Here is a 7,348-nt window from a genome sequence, read left to right on the forward strand (position 1 = left end):
ACCTACCACACAGAGTAGTTAGAATTAAATGAGACAGTAGATAAAACACTAGCATGGTGCCTGACACTTAGAACATCATGAAAAAACAAAAAACTTCACAAATGGTAGCTGCCATTATTATCATTATCATCATCATTAAAGGACTATAAACAAGTAGTTTCAGGGGACGAGAAAGAAATGGTTACCAGGATCATGCTGGTAAGGTTAAGGAAAGGATGAGAAAAGTACACTAACTGCTATAGCAACTCCCAAAATTCAGTATCTTAAAAATAAAAGTGTTTTTTTTTTTTTTACACTGTAGTATAATGCAGGTTTGGGGAGGAAGGCCTCTTCCAATCAGTTACTTGGGACCCAGGTTTCTTCCATTTTGTGGCTCTGCCCTCCGAGAGAGAGAGAGAGAGAGAGAGAGAGAGAGAGAGAGATTTTTTTAAAGTATATTTTATTGATTATGTTGTTACAGTAGTTCCAATTTCTTTTCCCCTTCCCTCCAGCAATCCCACCCCGCTTAGTTCATGTCCATGGGTCATGCATATAAGTTCTTTGACTTCACCCTTTCCTATTTTATCCTTAACTTCCCCCTGTCTATTTTGTACCAACTGATTATGCTTCTTAGTCCCTGCACCATATTCCCATTTCTCCCCCTTCCCCCTCCCAGCTGATAACCCTCCAAATGATCCCCATACTTATGATTCTGTTCCTATTCTGGTTTGCTTAGTTGGATTTTGTTTTTATTTTTTAGATTCAGTTGTTGATAGTTGTGAGTTTGTTGTCATTTTAATGTTCATAGTTTTGATCTTCTTTTTCTTAAGTAAGTCCCTTTGACATTTCATATAATAATGGCTTGGTGATGATGACCTCCTTTAGTTTTACCTTGCCCTTCCATTCCAAATGATAGCCTTGCTGGATAGAGTAATCCTGGTTGCAGGTTGCCTTTCATCACATTGAATACTACTTGCCAGTCCCTTCCTGCCTGCAAAGTGTCCTCTGAGAAATCAGCTGATAGTCTTATAGGCACCCCCCTGTAGGCAACTATCCGCCTCTCTCTTGCTGCCTCAGAACTCTCTCTTTATCTTTCATCTTTGGCATCTCAATCATGATGCGTCCTGGTGTGGTCCCCTCTAGGTCCAGCTTGCCTGGGACCCTCCGTGCTTCCCAGACCTGTATGTCTATCTCCTTCGCAAAATTTGGGAAGTTTTCCTCATTTTTTTCAATTCTTACTTCCTCATTCTGCACTGGTTGACTGTTTTTTTCTTCCATATGTTCCAAATCATTGATTCGAACCCCGGTTTCCTTCCCTTCACCATTGGTTTTGTGTGGATTTTCCTTTGTTTCATTTAGCATAGCCTTCACTTGTTCCCTTATGCGTCTGCCATACTCAAGCATATCTGTCAAGCCTGTGAGCATCTTTATGACCAGTGTTTTGAATTCTGCGTCTGTTAGGTTGTTTATCTCCTCATCTGTTAGGTTGGCTATCTCCTTGTCGCTTAGTTCTCTCACTGAAACCTTGATCTGTTCCCCCTTTTGGGCCATACTTCTCTCTCCTCATTCTGACAGGCTCCTGTGTTTGTTTGCCTCCATGTCCCAGATAGAGCTGTCTCTCCTGTTACGTTGTAATGGGTGGAGCCTTAGGAATCCCTCAGTACAGGGAGACCTGTTTCACCACGTCATGGTGCTGTATGTGGGGGAAGGGTCTGAGAGGGAACAATGCCACCTGCCCAGCACTCGCCCCTCTTCCAGGCACTTCTCCCACTTCCATATGGGACTGGTGCCCCTCTAGCTGCTGCCCTGGCCGTCGTTCCCAGAGTGGGTGGGTCTGTGGACATTATAGGACTGTGGGGCCCCTTTAAACAAGCGGACTCTGCTGAGAGACTGGCAGTTTCTGCCTCCACCCCAACCCCCACTGGTCTGCACAGTCAGAAGCAATGAGTCCCCAGTGCTGGGACTGTGAGCTGCGAGGTCCTGTGAGTAGCTGGAAACGCTCCCCAGGTGTCCCTCCCTAGTTTTTAAAACGTGTGACTGCGCTTTCTGCCAGCCTGCTGCTGCCGCTGCTGCTGCCACCACCACACCGCGTCCTCTCCGCCCTGGCTCCGCCCCTCCTACCTGTCTGGATGAGTATTTCTTCTTTATATCTTTGTTCACTGGACTTCCATACAGTTTGATTTTCAGGAACTTCTAGTTGTTTCTAGTTTTGAGGTAGTTGTATTCTTTCTTAGATGTGGAAGGAAACGCAGCATGTCTGTCTATGCCTCTATCTTGGCCGGAAGTTGAGAGAGCGAGATTTTAAGGTATTGGCTCATGATTGTGGAGGCTGGCAAATCTAAAATCTGCAGGGTAGTCCAGCAACTGAAGACCCATGAAAGAGTTGATGTTGCAGTTGGAGTCCAAAAGCAATATACTGGTAGAATTTCCTCTTTCTCAGGGGAAGTCTGTTTTTTTTCCCCCCTATTAAGACCTGCAACTGATTAGATGAGGCCCACCCACTTTATGGAAAAGAATCTGCTTTACTCTAAGTTTGCTGATTTAAATGTCAATCTCATCTAAAAAAAAAAACCTTCACAGAAACATCTAGAATAATATTTGACCAATTACCTGCATACTGCGGCCCTGCCAAGTTGACACATAAAATTAACACAATCAGTTTCTACTCTCTTTGCTTCTAGTCAGATCCGTGGGACACTACCCACACTCAAGTTTCCTAGATAGACTTCTCAATCTGATATACTCGTTTGCTTCTTCACCCCTTTGCCTCACTGTCAGTGCAATGGTGGCTATATTAAAGCTTTGTGACATAAGTAGGAAGGCCGCACTCTTCACCTGATATTGCCTTAGAGGTGACCACATCTTTCAGTTCCAGTGGTTCAAGACCTTTTTCAATCTTATACTATTTGTTGTTCAGAAGCAGTCAGCTTTTCTCACAGGGACCATCACCTCTAGACTTTCTCTGCAGGTTGAGGCAAAAGTAGGTTTACTGTTGTTCATATGAAAAATAATGCAATAATGAATAAGCAATAATAATACAAGAATAAACTGTTTTGTGTACTCACAACTGTAAACCTACTTTTGCTCCACCCAATATTTCCGTTCCATGTTTGCTTGAATACCACCTAATTCTCACCTAAGTCCACCTCCTCCTCCTAATACTTTGTAAAGGAACCTGTGCTAGTTATTAAGTTATTGTATTTCAGCCCCAAAACTTCCATCCTACTTTCTACTTTTGAGATACTGGAGCTGAGATTCTGCAAATCACATTTCTCTGCTTTTGTCAGCAGGCTCTGTGTTTGGCTCTGCCAATATGGGCCACCAGAGGGAGCTAGTGAGGCCAGAGGAGGAAGAAAGGACTCCTGTTTGCTTCCTGTTCCCTTGAAGTCACCCCAGCAATGCTCCTTCACCCTGGCAACAGCAGTTCCTTCCTGTAGCAGGAGCTGAATGCACTTTGCAGTTTTTTCAAAGACCTGTAGAACCAGCTTCATAGAGTCTGCTTCAGACACCAGCACCAACTGGGTAGCACCCCTTTCCTCATAGGTGTTGGTCCCTCTTCCAAGTTCAGAGACATCAGCATCAGATTTGGAAGTCTGAGTGTCAGCTCTGCAGGGCCTCTCTTCTAAGTGTCTAAGTTTTAGTAATTCCAAACTCTTATCTTTGCTCTCCTAGCCCTAAGAATTATAGATGTTTCCTGCTGTTGCTGTCTCCATGATATCTGTTTTCTTTTTACCCTTTCAGTTATCTAGTTAACTTTATACCTGGTTAACCATTCTTTTTGTTGTTGTTGTTTTCTTTCCCTTTTTTATGTGTGAGAGAAACATCAACCAGCTGCCTCTCGAAAGCCCCTAACTGGGGACCTGGCCCACAACCCAGGCATGTGCCCTGACCAGGAACCGAACTGGTGACCCTTTGGTTCACAGGCCAGCACTCAATCCACTGAGCCACACCAGCCAGGGCATTCTAATCATTCTTTATATTAAATTCTCTTTGTCCAATGGCCGGTGTGGTTGTTGTTTTATTGGCTGGACCCTGACTGCTTAAACATTGGTACTCATAGTGGTCACAGGAAGTAGATCTCAAAAGATAGGATTAGGGAACTGATTTGGTTGTGTCATTGAGTTTGAATGCGCTAAGCTCCTTGCCAATGAAAAATGTGATGTTACTAATCCATGGTATGTTGTGGCATCATGATTAATCAAATTATCACCTGGGGGTTATTTGTGATAAAGTGCCAACTAGAGCAAGTGCCTTTGGGAGCCCAAGTGATTGCTGTACTTGACTGTTGTAGCAATGATGATGACTACAGGGACTTGGTATGGGAGGAATTCTTCTGAATGTTTCAGAGTCCTTGCAGAAAATGTCAAAGTTGGGTCTTTATTATTATTTTTTAATATTTTATTTATTTTTAGAGAGAGGAGAAGGGAAGGAGAAAGAGAGGGAGAGAAACATCAATGTGTGGTTGCCTCTCATGCACCCCCAACTGGGGACCTGGCCCACAGCCCAGGCATGTGCCCTTTGAATCACAGGCCAGCACTCAATCCATTGAGCCACATCAGCCAGGGCCAAAGTTGGGTCTTTAAACTCCTCCCTCAAGTCATGGTCAGAGAATCATAGAGCTCCCATGATAGCCATAAAATGGTCTTGTAAACACCAGACTTATTTGCTACAATTCAAACAAAAAATTATGTATGGTGCAGAGTTACATCGGTTTAATTTAGTCTGACTAAGTCTTCTGTTATGGAGGAGTGGGACCCTGAAACTTGGAAGGGGGCATCTGGTTTGACTTTCTTCTAGGTTCTCAGGGTCTCCTCTATTGTGCTAGCAGATGAGAAGGAGAGCAAGGGTGAACATCTGGGAGTTTTATGGGCCAGCCTGTCACTTTGCCTCCCATTCCATTAGCTAGAATTCAGTCACTTGGCTACATCTATCTGTAAGAGAGGCTGGGAACTGTGGGTATTGGTGAGAATGAGTAGTTTCTACCACACAAAATGGGTCACTAGGGACATTTAAAATAGAAGTTTTAGGAGAGTGACATAGACAGGCTAAACTGTAAGAAGTTAAGAAATGAATAGGTGACCAGAAAATGGTAGCTGCTCTTTAATTAATTCTAATAAGAGAGAAAAAGATAAGTCTGAAGCTAAAGTAAGGAGGTAGCCAAACATGGAAAGCTGTTTCTGTTGTTGGTTTTTTAGCTTAGTTTTGCTTTTTAATTAATAGAGAGTTGAGTATGTGTTTGTAGTCTCAGTGAACAGGAGGAGAGATGAGATATAAGCAGAAGGTTGGCTATGGGCAGAGGTAGGCCCACATTTAAAATTTTTAAAAATATATATTTATTGACTTCAGAGAGAGAGAGGGAGGAAGGGAAAGAGAAAGACATCAATTTTTGCTGTTCCACTTATTTATGCATCCATTGGTTGATTCCTGCATGTGGCCTGACTGGGGATCAAACCCACAAACTTGGCACATCAGGACAAGCTCTAACCAACTAAGCTACCTGGCCAGAGCCAGAGGTCCACATTTTTAAGATGAGAGGAAAGGATAGATTCAAATGGAAATTATGAGGTGGAGAGGAGGCAAGCTGAAAATCAAGTTAGTTTCCATGAAGTGACAAGGAATAAGAAAAGGTTTAGGGTTTCAAGAGGACTCAGTTGAGGTAGGAGAGCAGTAATGTATACTGGAAACCAGTACATCCAGTTTTGTGACTTTATTCCATATCCAGGGAGTGAGAGGGGAGAAAGCCCACAACTTGGTTGACTCCAAGGTAGGGCGCATCAAATCCAGAACGTTTGTCACCAAGGGCAACAAGGGCATGGCTGGGTGACCTTGGACATGTGTACCAATTAGTGATCCTTGAGGTTACTGTTATTGCCTTTCTACCACTTTCCATCATATATTTTGACTTTCTTTCTTATTGTCTCCTACCCTAGTCTCCAGCTTTCTCTTTTCCTATAGTTTTCCTTAGGTTTTCTGATAACCCCAGTCTGGTGGACAGACCCCAAGGTGACCCTCAGTGACTCCTGCCTTCTGGTATTCACACCTTTGTGTAATCTCTCCTTTTAAGTTGAAGTGAGACCTGTGACTTTCTTCTAACCTAAAGAATATGGCAAAGGTGATGGGATGTTGCTCCTGTTACATATACAGTTGACCCTTGAACAATGCAGTTGAAAATCCATGTTTAACTTTTAACTCCCCCAAAACTTAGTAGTCCCTCAGTATCAATGGGGGATCGGTTCCAGGATCCAGGCAGATACTAAAATCCACGGATGCTCAAGTCCTCTATAGAAAATGGCATACATCAATGCATATAGTCAACCCTCCCCATCGTGGGCTCCCAACCATGGATGAAAAATGGTACAGGTGTTTATTTTTAATATTTTATTTATTTATTTTTAGAGACGGCTGGGGGAAAAGAGGGAGAGAAACATCGATGTGTGATAGATACATCGATAGGTTGCCTCTTACGCATCCCCAGCTGGGGACCTGGCCTGCAACCCAGGCATGTGACCTGACTGGGAATCAAACTGGCTGGCACTCAATCCACTGAGCCACACCAGCCAGGGTGAAAAACAATACAGGTATTTATTGGAAAAAAAAAAAAATCTGTGTATAAGTAGACCTGTGCAGTTCAAACCCATGGTGTTCAAGGGTCAACTGTGTAATAAGTTACATTATATAAAACTCTTTCCGCACACTAGAGCTAGACACTCTTCTTGTGGGCTTGATGAAGTAAGCAGCCATGTTGGAGAAGCCCACATGGCAAGGAACTGTGCTAACCTCCAGGAACTGCAGATGGCTGAGGGACACCTCCAGCTGACAGCCAGCAAAAATCACAGGCCTTCCATCATAATTCACAAGGAAATAAGTTCTGTGAACAACCTAAGTGGGCTTGCAAGTGGATTCTTCCCCAGTTGAGTTTCCAGGGGAAAACACAGCTTGGCTGACACCTTGATTGTAGCCTTCTCTCAGACTCTAAGCAAAGGACTCAGCTAAGGTGTGTGGGGGCTCCTGATCTGGAACCTGTGAGATGTGTGAGATTCTAAGCGGTTAATTTTGTGGTAATTTCTTACACACCAATAAGAAAATGAAGATACTCAGAATTCCTGAAAGACTCTGGGACCATGAGGTATGAACTCTACATGAGGTGACACCTAGGATCACAGAGTTGGGTAGGGAAGGCCAGCACAGATGTCACACACAACTACTAGGCACTTTGATATTCAAGGCAGTACTTAACAGGCCCCTGGCTTTCAAAGACTATTGTGTGCCCACACCCACCCCTGTTTGCCCCCGCAAAAATGCCTGCCCAATCAGTCATAAGAAATAGGTGAAGCCTGGCCCTGGAATTACAGATTGCAGAAGCAGATCA

This window comes from Furipterus horrens, unplaced genomic scaffold, assembly GCF_987537825.1.
Source record: "Furipterus horrens unplaced genomic scaffold, mFurHor1.1.pri manual_scaffold_3, whole genome shotgun sequence".
NCBI lineage: Eukaryota > Metazoa > Chordata > Mammalia > Chiroptera > Furipteridae > Furipterus > Furipterus horrens.